Below are 26,427 nucleotides of genomic sequence, written 5' to 3'. Positions count from 1 at the left end.
ACATTTGCAATAAAAATAAGTCTCCTACTTCAGTCTTAATCCCAGTGGCAACTTCTTTTAACATGCTAAGCTCTCTCTTCTAGTGAACAGCATCTTGTTTCTCAGAAACCTATATATTGCTATATCTTAGTCTAAAAATTTTAGGCTTTCCTGGCTTTTTATAAAGATAGGAGTTTTCTCCTATATTAAATAGGATCTCCTCTTAATCCTTCCTGACATAGTCATGCTATAGTTCTTAATTATTAGTTAATGCTTACTTCACTGTTCACATACAAATATGACTTGACAGAGATGTTGTTTTACTTGTCTTGTTTTTCATGTAAATAATTTAGTATTTTTTTTTCTACTATTTGTTTTAATTTTAAAAAATTGTAATTATCATGAATATTTTCTTACCATGGGATTATATTTTTTTCCCCAGAGCCATCCTTTCTGGAAGTCTTTATCCTGTTGCTTAAATCTTGTCTGTTTGCTCTTTGGACTTGTTCAGTTCAGTTGCTCAGTTGTGTCCGACTCTGCGACCCCATGAATTGCAGCATGCCAGGCCTCCCTGTCCATCACCAACTCCCGGAGTTCACCCCAACTCATGTTCATCAAGTTGGTGATGCCATCCAGCCATCTCATCCTCTGTCGTTCCCTTCTCTTCCTGCCCCCAATCCCTCCCAGCATCAGAGTCTTTTCCAATGAGTCAACTCTTAGCATGAGGTGGACAAAGTACTGGAGTTTCAGCTTTAGCATCAGTCCTTCCAAAGAACACCCAGGACTGATCTCCTTTAGGATGGACTGGTTGGTTCTCCTTGCAGTCCTTGGGCTTGTTACCTAAGGTCAATTTTCTGTAGAACATAGGAAGCTCAAATCCAGTGCTCTGTGAAAACCTAGAGGTGTGAGATGGGGTGCGAGGTGGGAAGGAGGTTCAGGAAGAAGGGGACATATGTACACCTGTGGCTGATTCATGCTGATGTATGGCAGAAACCAACACAATATTATAAAGCAATTATCCTTCAATTAAAAATAAAAACATTAATAAAAAATAAGAATGTAAATAAACTGGGACAGATTTATGTGATTTGATGATATCTCCTTCTATATCATAAAAATATGTTGACAAGAGAGACTCAAATATATATCACTTATAATGAGGAAGCTCTTAAGATCTGATATCAAAAATATTTATCTTTTTTCTCTTCTGTGTCATATGCCTGATCAAACCCTCTTTTAGCCCATGGTGAATGGATTTGGCTAGTTTTCAGTGAGTTTTGTAGTTTGGAGTAACTCTTTCTGTCTTTGATAATCACATGTGAAATAAAGCAATTGTGATAACTTGAATATATGAATAATTTCCAGGTGCTTAATTACCCTGACCACTCATATTAATTGTGAATAACCTGAAGACAGTAAGTTGAACCAGAAGCTCTCTGTTTCTACCTCTTCCAGATTAGCTTTTATGACAACCTTTTATTCTGGTCCTTTCACCTATATTTGAGGGCTTATGATGAACCATGTGGTTTGGCTCTTACTTTGGTATTACTGTAAATGAGAGCACAAACTTAACTTGGTAATTATTAAGGAAAAATGTATTCAATTTAACAAGTGTTATGGACCAAATGTTTGTGTTACACCTCCTAATTCATTTTTTAAACTTTCTATTTTATATTGGAGTATAGTTGATTAACAATGTTGTGATAGTTTCAGGTGGGCAACAAAGTGATTCAGTTATATGTGTGTATGTATCTATTCTTTTTCAAATTCTTGCCCCATTTAGGTTGTAAGGTAATATTGAGCAGAATTCCCTGTGCTTAGGTTCAGTAGATCTTTGTTGGTTATCTATTTTATTTTTTAAAAAACGTTTTATTTTGCATTGGGTATAGCTGATTAACAAACAATGTTGTGATACTTTCAGGTGAACAGCTAAGGGACTCAGTGATACATATACATGTATCCATTCTCCCCCAAACTACCTTCACATCCAGGCTGCCATGAACATTGAGCAGAGTTCCCTGTGCTATTCAGTAGGTCCTTGTTGGTTGTCTATTTTAAGTATAGCAGTGTGTCAATACCCAACTCCCTAACTATCCCTTCCCCCCATCCTTTGTGTCACTCTCCAATTCTTATGTGGAAACTCTACAGCCCTCAAGGCATTAGGAGGCGGAGCCTTTGGGAGGTGGCTGAGATTAGATGAGGTCATGAAGGTGGGGTCCTCATGAATGGAATTAATTCCCTTGTAACTATCTGCCCTTGTAACTACTTAGAAGAGATGGAGTAGCCCTCATAGTCAACAAGAGTCTGAAATGCAGTCAGATCAGATCAGATCAGTCGCTCAGTTGTGTCCAACTCTTTGCGACCCCATGAATCGCAGCACACCAGGCCTCCCTGTCCATCACCAACTCTTGGAGTTCACCCAGACTCACGTCCATCGAGTCAGTGATGCCATCCAGCCATCTCATCCTCTGTCGTCCCCTTCTCCTCCTGCCCCCAATCCCTCCCAGCATCAGAGTCTTTTCCAATGAGTCAACTCTTCACACAAGGTGCCCAAAGTACTGAAGTTTCAGCTTTAGCATCATTCCTTCCAAAGAAATCCCAGGGCTGATCTCCTTCAGAATGGACTGGTTGGATCTCCTTGCAGTCCAAGGGACTCTCAAGAGTCTTCTGCAACACCACAGTTCAAAGGCATCAATTCTTCGTCGCTCAGCCTTCTTCACAGTCCAACTCTCACATCCATACATGACCACAGGAAAAACCATAGCCTTGACTAGACGAACCTTTGTTGGCAAAGTAATGTCTCTGCTTTTGAATATGCTATCTAGGTTGGTCATAACTTTCCTTCCAAGGAGTAAGTGTCTTTTAATTTCATGGCTGAAGTCACCATCTGCAGTGATTTTGGAGCCCAGAAAATAAAGTCTGACACTGTTTCCCCATCTATTTCCCATGAAGTGATGGGACCAGATGCCATGATCTTACTTTTCTGAATGTTGAGCTTTAAGCGAACTTTTTCACTCTCCACTTTCACTTTCATCAAGAGGCTTTTTAGTTCCTCTTCACTTTCTGCCATAAGGGTGGTGTCATCTGCATATCTGAGGTTATTGATATTTCTCCCTGCAATCTTGATTCTAGCTTGTGTTTCTTCCAGTCCAGCATTTCTCATGATGTACTCTGCATATAAGTTAAATAAACAGGGTGACAATATACAGCCTTGACGAACTCCTTTTCCTATTTGGAACCAGTCTGTTGTTCCATGTCCAGTTCTAACTGTTGCTTCCTGACCTGCATACAAATTTCTCAAGAGGCAGATCAGGTGGTCTGGTATTCCCATCTCTTTCAGAATTTTCCAGTTTATTGTAATCCATACAGTCAAAGGCTTTGGCATAGTCAAGAAAGCAGAAATAGATGCTTTTCTGGAACTCTCTTGCTTTTTCCGTGATCCAGCGGATGTTGGCAATTTGATCTCTGGTTCCTCTGCCTTTTCTAAAACCAGCTTGAACATCAGGAAGTTCATGGTTCACATATTGCTGAAGCCTGGCTTGGAGAATTTTGAGCATTACTTTACTAGCGTGTGAGATGAGTGCAATTGTGCGGTAGTTTGAGCATTCTTTGGCATTGCCTTTCTTTGGGATTGGAATGAAAACTGACCTTTTCCAGTCTTGTAGCTACTGCTGAGTTTTCCAAATTTGCTGGTGTATTGAGTGCAGCACTTTCACAGCATCATCTTTCAGGATTTGGAATAGCTCAGCTGGAATTCCGTCACCTCCACTAGCTTTGTTCGTAGTGATGCTTTCTAAGGCCCACTTGACTTCACATTCCAGGATGTCTGGCTCTAGGTGAGTGATCACACCATCGTGATAATCTGGGTCGTGAAGATCTTTTTTGTACAGTTCTTCTGTGTATTCTTGCCACCTCTTCTTAATATCTTCTGCTTCTGTTAGGTCCATACCATTTCTGTCTTTTATTGAGCCCATCTTTGCATGAAATGTTCCTTTGGTATCTCTGATTTTCTTGAAGAAATCCCTAGTCTTTCCCATTCCGTTGTTTTCCTCTATTTCTTTTCATTGATTGCTGAAGAAGGCTTTCTTATCTCTTGGGTGCAATCTCAAAAATGATAGAATGATTGCTGTTTGTTTCCAAGGCAAACCATTCAATATCACAGTAATCTAAGTCTATGCCCCAACCATTAACGCTGAAGAAGCTGAAGTTGAATGGTTCCATGAAGACCTACAAGACCTTCTAGAACTAACACCAAAAAAAGATGTCCTTTTTATCATAGGGGACTGGAATGAAAAAGTAGGAAGTCAAGAAACACCTGGAGTAACAGGCAAATTTTGCCTTGGAGTACAAATGAAGCAGGGCAAAGGCTAACAGAGTTTTGCCAAGAGAACACACTGGTCATAGCAAACACCCTCTTCCAACCACACAAGAGAAAACTGTACACATGGACATCACCAGACAGTCAATACTTAAATCAGATTGATTATTGCAGCCAAAGATGGAGAAGCTCTATACAGTCAGCAAAAACAAGACTGGGAGCTGACTGCGGCTCAGATCATGAATTCCTTATTGCAGAATTCAGATTTAAATGGAAGAAAGTAGGGAAAACCAGTAGACCATTCAGATATGACCTAAATTAAATCCCTTATGATTATACAGTGGAAGTAACAAGTAGATTCAAGGGATTAGATCCGATAGGTAGAGTGCCTGAAGAACTATGGAAAGAGGTTCATGACACTGTACAGGAGGCAGTGATCAAGACCATTCCCATGAATAAGAAATGCAAAAAGGCAAAATGGTTGTCTGAGGTGACCTTACAAAAAGCTGAGAAAAGAAGAGAAGCAAAAGGCAAAGGAGAAAAGGAAAGATATACCCATTTGAATGCAGAGTTCCAAAGAATAGCAAGGAGGGATAAGAAAGCCTTCCTCAGTGATCAATGCAAAGAAATAGAGGAAAACAACAGAATGGGAAAGACTAGAGATCTCTTCCAGAAAATTAGAGATACTGAGGGAATATTTCATGCAAAGATGGGCACAATAAAAGACTGAAATGAATCTAAGAGAAGCAGAAGATATTAAGAAGAGGTGGCAAGAATACACAGAAGAATTATGCAAAAAAGATCTTCATGACCCAGATAACCATGATAGTGTGATCACTCACCAAGAGTCAGACATCCTGGAATGCAAAGTCAAGTGGGTCTTAGGAAGCATCACTACCAACAAAGCTAGTGGGGGTGATGGAATTCCAGTTGAGCTATTTCAAATCCTAAAAGATGATGCTGTGAAAGTTTGGCACTCAATATGCCAGCAAATTTGGAAAATTCAGCAGTGGCCACAGGCCTGGAACAGGTCAGTTTTCATTTCAATCCCAAAGAAAGGCAATGCCAAAAAATGTTCAAACTACCACACAATTTCACTCATCTCACATGCTAGCAAACTCATGCTCAAAATTTTCCAAGCCAGGTCTCAACAGTACATGAACCATGAACTTCCAGATGTTCAAGCTGGTTTTATAAAAGGCAGAAGAACCAGAGATCAAATTGTCAACATCCGTTGGATCATCAAAAAAGCAGGAGAGTTCCAGAAAAACATATAAAGCAGATGTTTTTCAGGAACTCTCCTGCTTTTTTGACTACACCAAAGTCTTTGACTGTGTGGAGCACAACAAACAGTGGAAAACTCTTAAAGAGATGGGAATACCAGACCACTTGACCTGTCTCCTGAGAAATCTGTATGCAGGTGAAGCAGCAGGTAGAACTAGACATGAAACAACAGATTGGTTCCAAATCGGGAAAGGAGTACGTTAAGGCTATATATTATCAACCTGCTTGTTTAACTTATATGCAGAATACATCATGAGAAATGCTGGGCTCGATGAAGCACAAGCTGGAATCAAGATTGCTGAGAGAAATATCAATAACCTCAGATATGCAGATGACACCACCCTTATGGCAGAAAGCAAAGAAGAACTAAAGAGCCTCTTGATGAGAGTGAAAGAGGAGAGTGAAAAAGTTGGTTTAAAACTCAACATTCAGAAAACTAAGATCATGGCATCTGATCCCATCACTTCATGGCAAATACATGGAGAAAAAATTAAACAGTGAGAGGCTATTTTTGAGGGCTCCAAAATCACTGCAGATGGTGCTTGCAGCCCTGAAATTAAAAGATGCTTGCTCCTTGGAAGAAAAGCTTTACCTATCTAGATAGCATATTAAAAAGCAGAGACATTAATTTGCCAACAAAGGTTTGTCTAGTCAAAGTTATGGTTTTTACAGTAATCATATATGGATGTGAGAGGTGGATTATAAAGAAAGCTGAGAGCCAAAGAATTGATAGTTTTGAACTGTGGTGTTGGAGAAGACTCTTGAGAGTCCCTTGGACTGCAAGGAGATCAAACCAGTCAATCCTAAATGAAATCAGTCCTGAATATTCATTGGAAGGACTGATGCTGACGCTGAAACTCTAATACTTTGGCCACCTGATTGAAAGAACTGGCTCATTTGAAAAGACCCTGATGCTGGGAAAGATTGAAGGCAGAAGGAGAAGGGGATGACAGAGGATGAGAGGTTGGATGGCATCATTGACTTGATAGATATGAGTTTGAGCAAGCTCAGGGAGTTGGTGATGCACAGGGAAGCCTGGTGTGCTGCAGTCCATGGGATCACAAAGAGTCTGACACAACCGAGTGACTGAACTAAACTGAAGCGAACTATCTGAGCTCACTTCCACCTTATGTCTACACATAAGGATACAATGAGATGCCAACTGTGCACCAACAAGAGTCCTCACCATGCTGGCAACCTGAACGTGGAACTTTGAGATGTCAAATCTCTGCAACAGAAAGAGGGTCCTCACCATGCTGGCAACATGAATTTGGACTTTCATCTCCTAGAACTGTGAAAAATAAACTTCCATTGTTTATAACGCCACCTAGTCTATGGGATTTTGTTATAGCAACCTGATCTAAGACAACAGGAAAGAAACATTTGAACTCTAATAATCAAGGTAACAGTCCTGTTAAATGTTCTGGACTCCCATTAGTACCTTTTCTGGCCAGCACTCAGCACCAGAGAAATCATGTTCAGTCACTCATTCAGCAGACCTGATTGAGTTCCCACTCTGTGCTGGCACCATGCAAAGAACTAGGAATACAATGGTGAGCAAAATACAGACATAGTCACTGTTCTCTTGGCGCCCTGAGTATGAAGGTGTCAGACAATAACTGAATATTTACATGGGGATGTGTCATGACAAAGGAAAAGCAGGGTTCTGTGAGGGCACAGGGCTTCTGTTAAGTACTAAAGTCAAAGGCTGCTGTTACTCACCTCTCATGGAGGCAGTACTGCCACCAAGGAGGATCTTTGGAAATCCGTGGGAGCATTTTTGCTTACATCCCAAAATGATTGGAAGCATTTAGCAGGAGAGGAACAGAGTGTTATCCTAAAGCTCACAGGACAGTCTTCTATACAAGATATAGAAAGTCTCACTTCAAACAAGACTTCTGTACATATTTATGTGTTTAATCATCTGAGCTTGGAACTGAACTCCATTTTACATAGAAACACAAAGTATTTTTGCATGACTTTTAGCATACACAGTAGAGAAGGAAATGACAACCGACTCCAGTATTCTTGCCTGGAGAATCCCAGGGATGGCGGAGCCTGGTGGGCTGCCGTCTATGGGGTCGCAGAGTTGGACACGACTGAAGTGACTTAGCAGCAGCAGCATACACAGAATTTTCCAACAATGTAACTTCAATATAAACTGTGGTGAGGTTACACTTTTGTCAGGTGAGTTTATTTCTCTGCTTCAGTTCTTGTTTTAACAAAAATATGGAATAACAGATTAAAAGATTTAAGACAACAGAGAACTAATAGTTCCCATTCAGCTCAAGCAGACAGATCTTTTATTAGACAGACACTCCCAAGACATGGAAGCAGCCCAGTCCCAAAGGAGTCATCATCCTTAACTCTCTTGGGTTCCCTTTTTATACTTCCTGTTTCCTACTTTTGGTTGTGCCCTGTGCAAAATAGGGCTTGAACCCACCACCAGTCAATGAAAGGAGATGCAAATGGGCACACACTCAAGGCCAGTTGACAATTGCAAGTTGTATACCAGCAGGCTCTTTGTGTGTCTTCCCATAATTCAGCCTGTTATAATCATATGTATATGTTTATGGACCCTTAATGGGCAGGGAGGCCTGGAGTGCTGCAATTCATGGGGTCGCAAAGAGTCCGACAGGACTGAGCTGAGCCACTGAACTGAACTGAATGGGCTCCTAGCTGCCTAAGGTTACTTGAGTAAGTCTCTGTGGTTAGTTTGTATCCACTGTGTGCCTAGGGCAGGTAGTCAGGAGTTGGAAAAGTCTCTGTAGTAACTTTGTAGAGTATCTGCCAGCTCTCCTGGGTGTGTCTGGGTTGGGGTTTAGAGATCAGCTTGCAGCCTTTTCTGCTAGGCCACCCCTCCTTGCTCATGCCTAGCTTCCTACCTAACACCTTATTTTGTTCCCAACTTGAAAGAGACAAGTAACCCTTTGTAGTCTGGACTCAGCCACAAGCAGACGTGCCCGCAGCCGGACTGACTGCCTGGCTTGGAGCCTGTGGGAACAGTGCAGGGTTTCTCAGCCCTGACTGTCCTTAAGAATGATCTGGAGAGCTTCTACAAAGTACTGAAGTCCAGGCCTCACTCCAAAGCAATTAAACCAGAATCTCTGGGAGTAGGCTGGCTTCCTCATTACAAAACACTTCTCAGTTGATTATAATACTTGGCCAAGTGTTGAACATGTTTAGTTTCTTTGATGAATTCATTGTGCGTGCTGAGTTGCTTCAGTCTTGTCCAACTCTTTGTGACCCCACGGACTGTAGCCTGCCAGGTTCCTCTGTCTATGGGACTCTCCAGGCGAGAATACTGGAGTGGGTTGCCATACCCTCCTCCAGGGGATCTTCCCAATCCAGGGATCGAAGCTGTGTCTCTTATGTCTCCTTCATTGGACGGTGGGTTCTTTGCTCACCTGGAAGGCCACCTGGGAAGCCCTTTGGTGAGTTCAGGCTCTACTTAGGCCATATACCTCTCTGTTAGATTTAGAAGAGTGGTTGATTGGATCAATCTCATCTGGCTAGGTAGACCATTCCAGATTTAAGAGATCATTGATTAGCTTCCTTTTTGGGGGGTTGCAGTTCTTGGTCAACATCATTATATACTCCTTTCTATCCTATTAAATCCACTACTTCTGACAACATATTGACACTTAAAAGATTTAAGTCAACAGTAATTCATTTGCCAGTGCTGAGAATAAGTAAATAAGTAGACTCCATGCAGATTTATGTTTGTATTGTACAACACTAAGCACAGTATTGTACAATATGCTTTTGGTTAAAATTTTCTAAAGAGGGAGAGGGAGAGAGTTATTTGTGTCAAGGCACTAAACATTTTTTTTTTTTTAAGTTGTATCAAGTTGAGAGGCATGAAAAAACACTTTAACTGTGGGAGGCTACATGTTGGGAGATTGAATCACCTCTGGCTGAGATAGACAAACAATACACACACAAATGTTAAGCGTCCTGGAGAGGAGATATTTGTTTGTAGAACCTGGTCTTGGGCCCTGGCTGTTTTGATTTATTTGATTCATAGTCGTTTTCATCTGACGTCCAAGGTCTGTAAATCACCACCAGGGGGCCCTGAAAGCGTTTCTATCTGATTTCAAGGACTATAGTCTCTTTCAGCGAGCAGAGCTGATAAAATATCCTCGGTGCAAATTGGAGGGGTGCCTTGGTCCCTGTTTAACATTTGGCTTTCTCCCATGGATACTGTTGCCCAGAACGTAGCAGCAGCTGATGAAATGGCTTTGATGTACTATGGGTTTTACAATTTTTTACTGTAATGTTGAATAATCTTTTATGCCTTGGCTTCTATGTGATGAGCTAAGGTTTTGTGTAAATTTGATATTTGTTGTGGTAAGAAAAAAGATTCTCTTCTTAAATTAAAAGCAAAAAGCAAAAAAAAACTTTTTTCCCTCTACCTTTCTACTGAGCTAAAATAGCTGGGAATTCACAAAGTCTGTTCTGAGTGTGTGGTGAGTTTTCTTGACATTCCATTCTTTGCATCAGATCTATCCTGAATTTCCCTTAGTTATATGTCAAGAACCTTGAATTATTTTCAAATGAATAATTAATTGTGGTACCTGCAAGGCAACTGTTAATTGCTCAAAGGGGATATAATTTGTAGCCTTAATTTTTTCAAAAAAATTAATCTGGGCAATTTATTTAAGTTTTTAGAGAAATATTTCTCACAGATAGCTATCAATAGTTTATGCATCATTTAAAAATGCTGTTATTTTTTATTTAAATGATCTCTTTTGGGGAGAAGGAATTCATACTATTTAAAATTAGATAGAGGAAGTAAGGCTCTATTTACTGGGAAGCTATGAAAGATTATTTGTTTATACTGCTTATATTTTGAATTAATTTTTGTAGGTTTAGCATCACTTACCTGAAGTATACGTGGTCTCAAGTATTTTGAAGAATTTTATAGTTTTACTGAAACCTGCATCGAATTCAAAATTAAAATTATGCCAAATGCAAATATTTAATAATACATGAAAAGATTCTAGTAAGGCTTGAATAAATATAGAACTAATCCAGAAAGTTCTCTGGCCCTATATTCAATGATAAACAGATAACCACTTGGCAAGAACTGGAAGGAGAGATTCAAGTAACACAGATCTGGTGAGTAGAGAAGTCTTCTGAGACATTGTCCACATTTTAGATTTTATACATATGTGAAATCAGATACTACATTCTGTTCCATTAAAACTGTGGTTTCCCAAACTCTGAGCTTCCCTGGTGACTCAGACAGTAAACAATCTGCCTGCAATGTGAGAGACCCCGGTTTGATCCCTGGGTGGGGAAGATCCCCTGGAGAAGGCAATGGCTACCTTCTCCAGCATTCTTGCCTGGAGAATCCCATAGACAGAGAAACCTGGGTGGGCTACAGTCCATGGGGTCGTAAAGGGTCAGGCACAACTGAGCAACTAACACTTACACTTCATCTTCTAAGTTGATACATTTAGCAACCTGGAAATTAGAAGAACAGATGTGTAACTGTCAAAATAGATCACTCAAGGTCCAGAATCTAAAGCCCATGGTATTTATTCAAGAAGGAGCCTCTCTGGAATCTTGATCTACCCACACTCCTACGAAGACTGCTGTGATTCTTTTGATTTCTCATCTGCAGAAACCACAGTACTGAGGGCGGGTGAGCAGAGGAGAGTAGCTACAGGGAGTCATGCTGATAAGCAGCCATTGCCACCATTGAGAAGGACACTATAAAGCACATTCAGACTTAAAACAAGAGAGCAATTTTGGACAGTAATTTAGGATCATTGAACACAGGAGTAGTCTTTTATCTTTCATCAGCCTTTGAAAGTGTTACTCTGGTACCACTTTGAAAGTGGTACCAGAGGTTTCTTGAAATAGGAAATGGCAGCCCACTCCAGTATTCTTGTCTGGGAAGTCCCATGGACAGAGGAGCCTGGTGAGCTACAGTCCATAGGGTCACAAAGAGTTGCATATGACTGAGTATACCAGAGGTTTCCAATGATAATTCCTGAAGTGTTGGTTTTCTGTGTTGTTTCTGGAATACCAAGTGGGGTGGGGGAATTTGCCACACTCCTGTTTCTCATTTCAGCTTTTCTTTTTATCTATTTCATATATATATGAATTATACATATAATTGTATAATGAAGCTTCTCAGTTAAAATGTATAGCCAACATTTTAGAGTACAGTTTGGTTCCATAATGAGGTTGAGTCATTAAGAAAAGATTAAATTATACGCAGTCTTCTTTGTGTAAAAGGCAGAAAAAGATACAAAATATTTCAGAAATATTTGCATTAAAATGGTGAAAATAAAAGTTTTGGCATGGTGTGCTCTAGGGAAATGTTTGTTGAATGGATAAATTACTGAATGCAAAGAAAGAAACTCAATGTATCAGAAGAGCTACCTTCCCTCACATCACTGAATAAATAAGGCAGTACTGAATGTGGCTCCTTTGTTGAATATTTTTGTGTTTATAGATTCCTGGGTTCAGTCTTCTATTGTTCAGATGCTCAACTGTCTCCAAATCCCTGCAAGAATACTGGAGGGGCTTACCATCTCCTGCAGGGGATCTTCCTGACCCAGGGATTGAGCCTGAGTCTCCTGCATTGGCAGGCAGATTCTTTACCACTAGTGCCACCTGGGAACGCCTAAGAACAGCTCAAGTAGAGAAGTGACAACATTTGGCAAGGCGTGTCTCAAAAGTGCCTTCAAGTATCATCCTGCAGTCTTAAAATGTCTTTACGAAACACATTATCAAAGTATTTGGAGTGAAAGCTGATGATCCATTCTCTTGCAAATGTGGAAATTGAGACTGACATCAGCTCTAGAGGAAATACAATTTATTTTGTTTATATAATTAATATGTTAATTAAAGAGAAACATACTTTCTAAAAGGTAACTGATTCATTTATTTTGTACATTGAATATCTAGTGCCAAGAAGCAGACTTAAACATGGAATATGTGTATATACATGAATATAAGTGTATTTTACAGTTTTTAACTATATAACTAGAATTATAAAACATAACATGTATGTATATAAACACCACGTATACATAAATATGTGTATCTACATTGGTTTTATCTCTTGACTGCACAACCTAAAAAATTTTAGTATTTGACCCTTTACAAGAAAAGTTTGCCAACTCCTGTTCTACAGTCTCACCAACAAACACTTGGATGTTGACAGTCTTTTTAATTTCAGTTATTCTGATAGATCGGTAAATACATCACACTGTAGTTTTGACCTTTATTTTTCTAATTTCCAAATACACTGGGCACCTGCCCATTTGGACGTCCTCTTCTAAGGAATGTCTGTTGAGGTCTCTTGCCCATTTTTCCTTTGGGCTCTCTTTTTCTTACTGATAATTCTTTACAAGCTCTGGATATGAGACTTTGTCAGTTTTATGTTGCAAATTTCTTCTTCCACATAGTTTGCCTTTTAACTTTACAGTATCTTTTGCTGAACACAAGAGCTACACTTTTATTTACCTATCTTTTCCTTTATAGTTATGTTTTGTTTGGGAAGCCTTTTTAAAAATTTTTTACCTTGATCATGCAAGCATTCCCCTAAATTAGCATCTAGAACGGTGGCTCTCAAACTCGCCTGTGCATCAGTGGCAGCTGGAGAGCTCATGTGAGCCCAGCTGTGTGGGCTGCACTGCCGCTTTCTTGCTCAGGGAGTGCTGACCCTGCTGCTCTGGGCTCTACACTCTAAGAACCTCTGATCTAGAAGCTTTGTTGTTTTGACTTTCACATTTATGTCTATAATCTGCCAGAAATTATGAAGCATCAGTTTTCATTTCTCTCATATGGAAATCCAAGTGCCATTTGCTGACCAGATAGTCCTTCTCCACTCTTCTGTAAACCAAGTGTCCAAAAGTACATGAGTCTGTTTCTGGGCCCTTCAGTCTACACTGGTCTCAGCCTGCCCTGGGCCAGGCCCACACTGTCCTGCTACTGCAGCACTATGGTGAGTCTTGATACAGAGTACACTGCTCAGCCTTCCTTTCCCTTCAATGTACATGTATGACCATCTTGTCAGTTTACACACACACACACACACACACACACACACACTCTGTTGGAGTTTTCATTAAAAGTGAATTAAATCTATAAACTGGTTTAGAAGACTTGGTATATTTATATTATCGCATCTTCTAATTTAGTACTTCTCAACATTTTTTTCCCTAATATTCCCCTAAAGAGTCTTTCTTAGATTTTCCCTCCCTAATTACCCTTCTACCTTCATGAAATGATAATGCCACTGATATATTATATATTTGTGCCTTACACACAGATAAGGATAGTGAGATTTTTCATCCCTCCTGAACCAATTTTATTCTCTTGAGGGGATATTTTACTCCTGTTGTGACTAAGTATCCCAACCCATAAAGGGTATCCATTTATTTACATACACCTTGAAGGAAATCAGCCCTGGGATTTCTTTGGAAGGAATAATGCTAAAGCTGAAACTCCAGTACTTTGGCCACCTCATGCGAAGAGTTGACTCGTTGGAAAAGATTCTGATGCTGGGAGGGATTGGGGGCAGCAGGAGAAGGGGAAGACAGAGGATGAGATGGCTGGATGGCATCACTGACTCGATGGACGTGAGTCTGAGTGAACTCTGGGAGTTGGTGATGGACAGGGAGGCCTGGCGTGCTGTGATTCATGGGGTCGCAAAGAGTCGGACACAACTGAGTGACTGATCTGATATGATCTGATTTCTCTTAATAATGTTCTAATTTCCTGTCTAGCAGTCAAACACACTTATTTTTAGATTCAGTTCAGTTCAGTTCAGTCGCCCAGTCGTGTCTGACTCTTTGCGATCCCATGAACCGCAGCACGCCAGGCCTCCCTGTCCATCACCAGCTCCCGGAGTTTACCCAAACTTATGTCCGTTGAGTCGGTGATGCCATTCAGCCATCTCATCCCCTGTCGTCCCCTTCTCCTCCTGCCCTCAATCTTTCCCAGCATCAAGGTCTTTTCTAATGAGTCAGTTCTTCGCATCAGGTAGCCAGAGTATTGGAGTTTCAGCTTCAACATCTGTCCTTCCAATGAACACCCAGGACTGGTCTCCTTTAGGATGGACTGGTTGGATCTCCTTGCAGTCCAAGGGACTCTCAAGAGTCTTCTCCAATACCACAGTTCAAAAGCATCAGTTCTTCAGTGCTCAGCTTTCTTTATAGTCCAACTCTCACATCCATACATGACTACTGGAAAAACCATAGCCTTGACTAGACGGACCTTTGTTTGCAAAGTAATGTCTCTGCTTTTTAATATACTGTCTAGGTTGGCCCTAACTCTCCTTTCAAGGAGTAAGAGTCTTTTAATTTCAGGGCTGCAATCACCATCTGCAGTGATTTTGGAGCTCCCCAAAATAAAGTCAGCCACTGTTTCTCCACCTATTTTCCATGAAGTGATGGGACTGGATGCCATGATCTTAGCTTTCTGAATGTTGAGCTTTAAGCCAACTTTTTCACTCTCCTTTTTCACTTTCATCAAGAGGCTCTTTAGTTCTTCTTTACTTTCTGCCATAAAGGTGGTGTCATCTGAATATCTGAGGTTATTGATATTTCTCCCGGCAATCTTGATTCTAGCTTGTGCTTCTTCCAGCCCAGCATTTCTCATGATGTACTCTGTGTTCAAGTTAAATAAGCAGGGTGACAATATACAGCCTTGACGTATTCCTTTTCCTATTTGGAAACAGTCTGTTGTTCCATGTCCAGTTCTAACTGTTGCTTCCTGACCTGCAAACAGGTTTCTCAAGAGGCAGGTCAAGTGGTCTGGTATTCCCAACTCTTTCAGAATTTTCCAAAGTTTATTGTGATCCACACAGTCAAAGGCTTTGGCATAGTCAATAAAGCAGAAATAGATGTTTTTCTGGAATTCTCTTGCTTTTTCGATGATCCAATGGATGTTGGCAATTTGGTCTCTGGTTCCTCTGCCTTTTCTAAAACCATCTTGAACATCTGGAAGTTCACAGTTCATGTATTACTCAAGCCTGGCTTATTTTGAGCATTACTTTACTAGCGTGTGAAATGAGTGCAATTATGTGATAGTTTGAGCATTCTTTGGCATTGCCTTTCTTTGGGATTGGAATGAAAACTGACCTTTTCCAGTCTTGTAGCTACTGCTGAGTTTTCCAAATTTGCTGGTGTATTGAGTGCAGCACTTTCACAGCATCATCTTTTAGAATTTGAAATAGCTCAACTGGAATTTTATCACCTCCACTAGCTTTGTTTGTAGTGATGCTTCCTAAGGCCCACTTGACTTCACATCCCAGGATGTCTGGCTGTAGATGAGTGTGAGTGATCACACTATAGTGATTATCTGGGTTGTGAAGATCTTTTTTGTACAGTTCTGTTTATTCTTGCCACCTCTTCTTAATATCTTTTGCTTCTGTTAGGTCTATACCATATTTGTCCTTTATCGAGCCCATCTTTGCATGAAACGTTCCCTTGGTATGTCTAATTTTCTTGAAGCGATCTCTAGTCTTTCCCATTCTATTGTTTTCTTCTATTTCTTTGCATTGATCACTGAGGAAGGCTTTATTATCTCTCCTTCCTACTCTTTGGAACTCTTCATTGAAATGGCTATATCTTTCCTTTTCTCCTTTGCTTTTCACTTCTCTTCTTTCACAGCTATTTGTAAGGCCTCCTCAGACAGCCATTTTTAGATTGACTCCTAGGGATTTGAAATTTTGGGTTCATGCCCTCCAGGGTTGGCTGTGTAGCTCCCAAGCAGTTTCAGGTGAACAGATGTGGTCACTGCTGTGCAGGGCACCTTGGCTCCACATCTAAGAGCTGGCCAGCTGGCTCCCCACTTCATCAAATCTTGATTTGTAGGCTCCACTTTTCAACACCTGCTGGTAAAAGTCCTACTGTAATTCCAAACCCATTTGTCATTTGCTCTATAAAAGAAAATAATATATATGGTTTTAAGAGCAGAACAGACATTTGGAAAGTGTTCATAACTAAGGTGTAAAAACAACAGTAATTATTTTTTCCACGGTTTATATGAACATTGTGAAAATGTGTCAGTAGATGGCACTGTTTCTTAATAGATAGAGAAAGCTCTAACCCGGTGGAGTAGGTTTGAGGAAAATATTTTTTTGTTAAATTGGAATTAAGAATAAGATAAATAAAACTAAAGAAAGTTCTGCAGAGTCCCTTGTGATTTACTTCTCTGGTGAGCTTAATTAAAGTCAATGAAGAAACTTAAGCTCTTCCACCCCCTCACTTGTGATGGGCTGTTGCTCTAATTGTGTCTTTTCCCTGGCCAGGCTGAAGTAAGTGACGGCGTATGGTGCACTCGGCGTGGCCAGAATAAAATCACCGAGAGAGAAGCCCCGGGTGCCTTCCTGCTTCTGCACAGAAGGTGATTCTGGTTGTTACCAGAACCATCTGTGTGGAAGACAGCATGAAACATGAAAGGAAGAAAACCCAGAGCTTCTCCTCACTGTATTTTCTGTTCCGCAGAGTGGAAGATCTGGTTGCAAATCCCGCCTCTGTCACGTTCTGGTTATTTGATCTTAGCAAACCGTTTAACCTCTCTGACCTGTTTCCTTACCTAGAAAACGGAGATAATATCCACATGAGACAGGATGCTGTGAGAGTAAATGAGGAAATGTTAATGCATAGCACTTAACCTGGCACCAAGGAGTGACCATGTGAGGTTGGGTTTTTAGTCCCTGCTCTTTGGAGCTTTGAAAGTGGCATAGAGGGACTTCCTGATGGTCCAGTGGAAGTGATGGAAACACTGTGCTTCCAATGCTCAGAGCCCAGGTTCGATCCCTGGTCAGGGAACTAGATCCCACACGCCGCAACTATAGATCCCACATACTGCAACTAAGATCCCGAATGCCACAACTAAAAAAAATCCCGTGTGTGGCAACTGAGACTTGGGGCAGCCAAGCAAATAAATAAATATTAGAAAAGAGTGGCATAGAAAGTAGACCTTGTGGGATGTCAGTGGTAACTGTCACGTGCCCAGGTGACAAATGTCATTGAACCTGGTGACTTGCATTGCTCTCAGGTTTGAACTCTGCAACCCAGGAGTATGACACTAAGCAGTAGAACCCAGACCTCTTTGCTTCCTGGCTCCCCTGAGGAGCTTAGAAAAAGCAGCGATGATCCAGCCTCAGAGATTCTGATTTAATTGGCCCCAGGGGAGGAGGGAGTCAGGTCTGAGCTGACTAATGGGGAGCTGTGTTGAGATGCCCATTTACAGGGCACGGTCTTTACCTGGTGTCACCTGCAGAAGTGAGACCGGGTCTCAGGCTTGGGATGTGGTTGCAGGTTAGTATGTATCTGTGATGGGTTGGAGCTGTTCCTTTCCTCCTGGACACTGTGCAGTCCACTCAGGCAGTTGGCTCACAGGCATCTTTGGCAGCTGCTTCTGACTGGGCAGAGGTGCATTTAAGATATAAGGGGAATGTTTTCCCCTCAGATGTACTCCTGAAATAGAGAAATAAAGCTCTGTGAGCACGTCATAGAGAAAAGCTTGAGCTACTGTATTTTTTCTCATCTTTTTCCCGTCTTCGTGCTTCTGCCTCTGTGTGTGTATCTGTCTGTGTGCATGCCTATCTGCTGTTTTTCTCTTTTGTGTGTTTGTTTGTTCTGTTCCTTTCTATTGCTTCTGATGTGTGTCTCTGCTCTGTACCTGTTTGCATCTATTTCTGTCTTTCTGTCTCTGTCCATCTGTCTGTTTGTCAGTCACTTGATTCCTCTGTTGAAACAGGGGCTGATTTATCCATCTCAAGGTTACTAAGAATGTTAGTCAGGGTTCTGCAGAGAAACAGAACAAATAGGACATCATGTTTGATTATGTAACATGCATACAGTTATATAATCCTATGGATTGGCACACATGATCATGAACGTTTGCAAGTCCCAAGGTCTGCAGTCAGCAAGTTGGAAACCCAGGAGAGTAGATGGAGTAAGTTTCACTTTCAGTCTAAGTCCAAAGGCAGGAGAAGACTGACATAGCAGTTTGAAGATAGGCAGAGAGAAATTCTTGGTTATTCAACCTTTCTACTCTATTCAAGACTTCAGCAGATTAGATGGGATCCACCCACACTAAGAGGGCAATTTGCTTTACTCAGTCTACTGATTTAAATCTACTCCAGCAACAGATACACCCAGAATAATGTTTGACCAAATATCTGGACACCCCATGGCCCAGTCAAGTTGACATAAAATTAACTATCACATTATAGAAGTCTGTATGTCCACCATCCTAGAACTTCTGGGTCACAGAAGTCTTAAAACAGGCTGACTGAGGGTCAAATCCAACTCTCAGGCATGTCCTGTTGGTCTCCCACCCTTATGCTTATGTTACATCCAGTGATGCTACATCCGAGGAGCTTCACTCTGTATATTACCTGCCTTAGTGATGTTTTCTAGGTCATGACCAGGTATGAGGTCACTGAATATGTGACCCCTTTTCTATCTCTTCTAATAGAGTATAACAGAACTCGGATGGTTTATTTACATCACTGAGAATATCTAAACACATTTCCAAACTTGTGCTGGCAATATTACACAGCTGAAAGAATTCAGCAATATGACTATGCAGCTACCTGATTTCTTCCCTGTCCTGTCTTGAGAACCCCTTCCCTGATTGACATCTGTGGAAAGAAGAGGATTTCAGTCATTTGCACTGTTTGCCAGGGTGAACCCCAGGGCATTTCAGTTGTTGCTGTTGTCCATCAGGAAAGAGGATTTTCCCAAACTTACTGTCTCTCATCCTAGCTCCTTCTTTTAGGTCATCTCATGCTCCTTGCTCACTGGAATTTTGCCTGACATCCTCAGACATCTAAATCCTTTATCAGCCAGGGCATAGACTCCAGGGCTGCTCCAGATATAAACTGTCTTGTGGAAATACCTTGGAGTTTGAAAATACAAGTTTGTCAGTATATAAATTCTAGGATGAATCAATTTGTAGGGCAGGAACAGAGGCACAGATGTAGAGAATGGACTTGTGGGCACAGAGGGGGACGGAGGGGGAAGAATTGAGAGAGTAGCATTGACAGATATACGCTACCATGTGTAAAATAGATAGCTCGTGGGAAGCTGTTACATAGAACAGCAAACTCAGCTCAGTGCTCTGTGATGCCATAGAGGGATGGGATGGGGGTGGGTGGGAAGGAAGCTCAACATGGAGGGGATTATGTACACATATAGCTGATTCACAGTGTTGTACAGCAGAAACTAACACAACATTGTAAAGCAATCATATTCCAATAAAAAAGCAGAACTTAGGAATAAAAGAAAAGGCAGGTCTGTACCTAAATATATGAAAGTGAAAGTTGCCTAGTCGTGTCTGACTCTTTGCGACCCCATGAATTATACAGTCCATGGAATTCTCCAGGCCATAATACTGGAGTGGGTAGCCATTCGTTTCTCCAGGGGATCTTCCCAACCCAGGGATTGAACCCAGGTTTCCTTCATTGCAGGTGGATTCTTTACCATCTGAGCCAACAGGGAAGCCCAAGAATACTGGAGTGGGTAGCCTATCCCTTCTCCAGAAGATCTTCCCGACCCAGGAATTGAATTGGGGTCTCCTGCATTGCAGGTGGATACTTTACCAGCTGAGCTATCAGGGAAGTCCAACTAAATATATAATAGAAATATAACACTCTGAGCTAAAGATTATGTAAATATGCTAGTGTTTTACATTCTTTTCTGAAAATCTTTGGGACAAATTATTGCAATTTTCTTGTTTTATATGGCACATCTAAGTATTTTCAACAGTGCTGTGTTTTGGAGAGTGTAGGGCAAAGAGTAGTCTCAAATATTAAAAAAATATATAATAATTTCTGTGCTATTTTTGCTTGGCAGGTTGGAGACAGAGGTGAGGCCTCTAGCACAGAGGAGACTGGAAGAGATACAAGTGTACAGAACTGGTGGTGGAGGAAGCAGAGGACGTGAGGTATGGACAATAGGAACCTCTCGAGGCTTCTTCCCTTGGGATCCTCTTGGCAATCCTGGCCAGTGATTAAACAGCCCCAGAAAACCTTCATGTGCCTCCAGTCTCTAGGAGAAATTTCAGAATCAAGTTGGGCCATTTCCAATCAATCTGGCAATATATCCAGGTTTGCTTTGGGAACTGGGGTAAACGAGCACCATTATTTCTGCTGGAGTTCTTAAAGCCAGTCAATTTAGGAGCAGATTGCTTTTGGCCCTTCCAAGGAATGCAGATTTTAAAACAAAAATGGAATCAAGAGGCAAGGATGGTCCCATAGCATCCTGTGCTTCTGGCCTGGCTGAACACAAATTGTGAATTTGGTTAGTGGCCCCAAGGAAACAGATGAGAAGAAAAACAAAGACTGTGTCATGAAGAAATGACTGATTTGCTCTGAGGAAACCTGTATGGGAGGCCTCTGGGGATAACTTGGATTTCTGAAGCTACTGAGTGTCAAAAAGAAGTGGAACCTGATCCATGGTCAAGATCATTCTCAAGTGCTTCCAGTCTCCTGACCATGACATCACCAGCTTGGCTTCAAAAAGGGTACCTACAGCACCTCCTGTGCTTTTCTCTGCCAAATTTCAAAACCAGAGTATATGGGCCCAAAGACTTCTTTCTGAGAACTGGAGGAAGCCTAGTGATTTGCATGGAATAATATCCACAGATTTATCTTGCCACATTGCAGTTTGGTCACTGGTGTCTTTCTTGTCGTTAAACTCTAAGCTCTTTGTAAGCAAGGTAGCAAAGACTCTCTCCTTGACCCAACTTTAGTCAGGCTCCTCTGAGTCCTCTTCTGGTCTAGACTTTGATTTGGACCCTGTCCTCAGGCCACGTAGTCCAGTTTAAACAAAAATCCTGCTGGGTCAGTCTATCAAAAAAATCCCCTACCCTTCATATCTAATTAAATCCCCCATACTCAACATCTTATCGCACTGCTCTGTCTCTGGCAAGACTACTTTTGAGTCGGTCTAGCAAGGATTCTTATCCCTACTGTTACCTCTTAGTAATTTTTTATCCTACTCTGGCGTTAACCCCTATGTCCTTGATATAGTCAGGGTTGATCCTGATCTTCTCTCCTGTTGCAACTGCCCCCTCGTACCCCACAACATTGCAGTGGTTCCTTGAATAAAGTCTTCCTTACTATCTAAGATAGTGTCAGAATAATTTTTTCTTTGAAAAGGCGCAGCTTGACTTTGCACCCCTAGGGTCACACATAGAACCTGGATGATATGGGTGCTCAATTAATAATTTTTGAATGGACAAAGGAATGAAAGAAATAGGTGGCTTGGTTTAGCATTGCAAATGGAAGCTTTGAAGTCCACAGACCTGTTTTCAAATTCTCATGATTTTCACTAGCTATGAGCTGACGGATAAGCTATTGAAATTGCTTGTGTTCAGCTTCCTTAGTTGTAAAGAATGAGGAAAATATAATCTATTTTATGGAGTTGTTTTGAGGAGCAAACATGATAAAGTGAAATATCAGGTACTTGATTTTTGGTCAGTGATGGTTATTATTGTCATTGCCATTTGTAAGAATAATGATCAAAAGACCACCCGTCCTGGGGCACATAGGAAAGGTATATTTCTGTCTAGATCTTCTCCACTTTCCCCAAGGATTCCCAATTTCCCATTCTGTTATGGACTGCATTGTGCCCTCTTAAAATCTGTACGTTGACGCTTTAACAAACAATGTGACTGTATTTAGAGATAGGGCTTTTAAGGAGGTAATTAAGGTTAAATGAGGTATAAGGACTGAGGGCTAATCTGATAGGAATGATATCCTTATAAGAAGAGAAAGAGACACCAGATCTCTCTCTCTCTCTCCAACATGTGCAGAGGAAAAATCATAATAAGAAGGCAGCTGTCTTCAAGTCAAGAGGAGAGGTCTCACTAGAAACCAGTCTTGGCACCTTGATCTTGGATTACCTGCTTATAGAACTTCAAGGAAACATATTTCTGTTGTTTAGGACACCCAAGTCTGTAGCATTTTGTTACAGCAGCTGGAGCTGACTGGTGAATACACTAAGGCCCACTGTTTGCACTTAACTCCTCACTATGTAGACAACCCCCTCCCACTCTTATATGGTAATTTTTCTATCCATCATTGCATTCTTTACTTATTCAATCTGATTTTTTAAAAATCAATTCCATCTAAGCCTTTATACATTTTCCCCAGAATTTGGCTCTTCAAAGACTACAGTTATCTTCTCACCAAACTATCTTTCAAAGGAAAATCAATATCCAATATTTTGATCTTGTATTTTATGTAACTAAAGGGATAGTTAATTTTGTAAATAAGATGAGATGATTGGAAAAAATTGCAGAAAATTAATGTACATTGTGAAGGCTTCATGGAGAAGCTATACCATGTATTAAGAAAAAAGAATTTCATTATTTCAGCCAAAGAGATGGTGGAAGCCTGCATTTAAAAGAAATTAATTACTTTATTTTAATTGGAGGCTAATTACTTACAACATTGTGGTGATTTTTGCCATACATTGACATGAATCAGCCCTGGGTACACACTGTCCCCCATCCCAAACCCCCCTCCCACTCCCTCTCGATCCCATCCCTCTGGGTTGTCCCACTGCGCTGACTTTGAGTGCCCTGTTTCATGCACTGAAATTGGACTGGTTGTCTATTTTACATATGGTAATATACATGTTTCAGTGCTATTCTCTCAAATCATCCCACCCTCGCTTTTTCCCACAGAATTCTAAAGTCTGTTCCTTATATCTGTGTCTTTTTTTGCTGTATTGATATAGGGTCATCATTACCATTTTTCTAAATTCCATATATATGCATTAATATACTGTGTTGGTGTTTTTATTTCTGACTTACTTCACTCTGTATAATAGGTCCAGTTTCATCCACCTCATTAGAACTGATTCTCATGAGTTCTTTTTAATAGCTGAGTGGTTTTTCCAGTGGTCATGTATGGATGTGAGAGTTGGACTGTGAAGAAAGCTGAGCACTGAAGAATTGATGCTTTGGGACTGTGGTGTTAAAGGAGACGCTTGCGAGTCCCTTGGACTGCAAGGAGATCGAACCACTCCATTCTAAAGGAGATCAGTCCTGGGTGTTCTTTGAAAGGATGATGCTAAAGCTGAAACTCCAATACTTTGGCCACCTCATGTGAAGAGTTGACTCATTGGAAAAGACTGTGATGCTGGGAGGGATTGGGGGCAGGAGGAGAAGGGGATGACAGAGGATGAGATGGCTGGATGGCATCACTGACTTGATGGACGTAAGTTTGAGTGAACTCCGGGAGATGGTGATGGACAGGGAGGCCTGGCGTGCTGCAATTCATGGGGTTGCAAAGAGTTGGACATGACTGAGCGACCAAACTGAACTGAAACTGAGTATTCTATTATGTATATGTACCACAGCTTTATTATCCATTTGTCTGCTGATGGACATCTAGGTTTCTTCCATGTCTTAGCTATTTTAAACAGTGCTGTGATGAACATTGGGGTATGTGTGTCTCTTTCAATTCTGGTTTCCTTGGTGTGTATGCCTAGCAGTGGGATAGCTGGGTCGTATGGGAGTTCTATTTCCAGTTTTTTAAGGAATTTCCACACTGTTCTCCTTAGTGGCTGTTCAGTTCAGTTCAGTTCAGTTCAGTAGCTCAGTCGTGTCTGACTCTTTGTGACCCCATGAATTGCAGCACGCCAGGCCTCCCTGTTCATCACCAACTCCCAGAGTTAACCCAAACCCATGTTCATAGAGTCGGTGATGCCATCTAGCCATCTCACTCTCTGTCGTCCCCTTCTCCTCCTGCCCCCAATCCCTCCCAGGATCAGAGTCTTTTCCAATGAGTCAACTCTTTGCATGAGGTGGCCAAAGTACTGGAGTTTCAGCTTCAGCATCATTCCTTCCAAAGAACACCCAGGACTGACCTCCTTTAGAATGGACTGGTTGGACCTCCTTGCAGTCCAAGCGAGTCTCAAGAGTCTTCTGCAACACCACAGTTCAAAAGCATCAATTCTTCAGTGCTCAGCTTTCTTCACAGTTCAACTCTCACATCCATACATGACCACTGGAAAAACCATAACCTTGACTAGATGGATGTTTGTTGGCAAAGTAATGTCTGCTTTTGAATATGCTATCTAGGTTGGTCATAACTTTCCTTCCAAGGAGTAAGTGTCTTTTAATTTCATGGCTGCAATCACCATCTGCAGTGATTTTGGAGCCCCAAAAATAAAGTCTGACACTGTTTCCACTGTTTCCCCATCTATTTCCCATGAAGTGATGGGACCAGATGCCATGATCTTAGTTTTCTGAATGCTGAGCTTTAGGCCAACTTTTTCACTCTCCTCTTTCACTTTCATCAAGAGGCTTTTTAGTTCCTCTTCATTTTCTGCCATACGGGTGGTGTCATTTGCATATCTGAGGTTATTGATATTTCTCCCTGCAATCTTGATTCCAGTTTGTGCTTCTTCCAGCTCAGCGTTTCTCATGATGTACTTTGCATAGAAGTATAAACAGGGTGAGAATATACAGCCTTGATGTATTCCTTTTCCTATTTGGAACCAGTCTGTTGTTCCATGTCCAGTTCTAACTGTTGCTTCCTGACCTGCATACAGATTTCTCAAGAGGCAGGTCAGGTGGTCTGGTATTCTCATCTCTTTCAGAATTTTCCACAGTTTATTGTGATCCACACAGTCAAAGGCTTTGGCATAGTCAATAAAGCAGAAGTTGATGTTTTTCTGGAACTCTCCTGCTTTTTTGATGATCCAGCGGATGTTGGCAATTTGATTTCTGGTTCCTCTGCCTATTCTAAAACCAGCTTGAACATCTGGAAGTTCATGGTTCATGTATTGCTGAAGCCTGGCTTGGAGAATTTTGAGCATCCCTTTACTAGTGTGTGAGATGAGTGCAATTGTGCAGTAGTTTGAGCATTCTTTGGCATTGCCTTTCTTTGGGATTGGAATAAAAACTGACCTTTTCCCGTCCTGTGGCCACTGCTGAGTTTTCCAAATTTTCTGGCATATTGAGTGCAGCACTTTCACAGCATCATCTTTCAGGATTTGAAATAGCTCAACTGGAATTCCATCACCTCCACTAGCTTTGTTCGTAGTGATGCTTCCTAAGGCCCACTTGACTTCACATTCCAGGATGTCTGGCTCTTAGTGAGTGATCACACCATCATGATTATCTGGGTTGTGAAGATCTTTTTTGTACAGTTCTTCTGTGTATTCTTACCATCTCTTCTTAATATCTTCTGCTTCTGTTAGGTCCATACCATTTCTGTCCTTTATTGAGCCCATCTTTGCATGAAATGTTCCCTTGGTATCTCTAATTTTCTTGAAGAAATCTCTAGTCTTTCCCATTCTGTTGTTTTCCTCTATTTCTTTGCATTGATTGCTGAGGAAGGCTATCTTATCTCTTCTTGCTATTCTTTGGAACTCTGCATTCAGATGCTTATATCTTTCCTTTTCTCCTTTGCTTTTCACTTCTCTTCTTTTCACAGCTATTTGTAAGGCCTCTCCAGACAGCCATTTTGCTTTTTTTGCATTTCTTTTCCATGGGGACAGTCTTGATCCCTGTCTCGTGTACAATGTCATGAACCTCCATCCATAGTTCATCAGGCACTCTATTTATCAGATCTAGTCCCTTAAATCTATTTCTCACTTCCACTGTATAATCATAAGGGATTTGATTTACGTCATACCTGAATTGTCTAGTGGTTTTCCCTACTTTCTTCAATGTGAGTCTGAATTTGGCAATAAGAAGTTAATGATCTGAGCCACAGTCAGCTCCCGGTCTTGTTTTGCTGACTGTATAGAGCGTCTCCATCTTTGGCTGCAAAGAATATAATCATTCGGATTTCGGTGTTGATCATCTGGTAATGTCCATGTGTAGAGTCTTCTCTTATGTTG

At 41.1% G+C, this 26,427-nt stretch overlaps 1 long non-coding RNA gene across 1 annotated transcript in view; it reads left to right on the top strand.

Moving 5' to 3' along the window:
* LOC133261107 (uncharacterized) overlaps positions 1–26,427 on the top strand; it is a 112,951-nt gene that overhangs the window by 64,393 nt on the left and 22,131 nt on the right. Inside the window, exon 2 of the long non-coding RNA XR_009741026.1 lies at positions 20,419–20,509. This is a non-coding gene — a long non-coding RNA (uncharacterized LOC133261107). The remainder of the gene's footprint in view (positions 1–20,418; positions 20,510–26,427) is intronic.

The sequence above is a fragment of the Bos javanicus genome, chromosome 2 (genome assembly GCF_032452875.1).
Source record: "Bos javanicus breed banteng chromosome 2, ARS-OSU_banteng_1.0, whole genome shotgun sequence".
In the NCBI taxonomy this organism is placed as follows: domain Eukaryota; kingdom Metazoa; phylum Chordata; class Mammalia; order Artiodactyla; family Bovidae; genus Bos; species Bos javanicus.
This window is presented reverse-complemented; position numbering and strand designations above follow the sequence as displayed.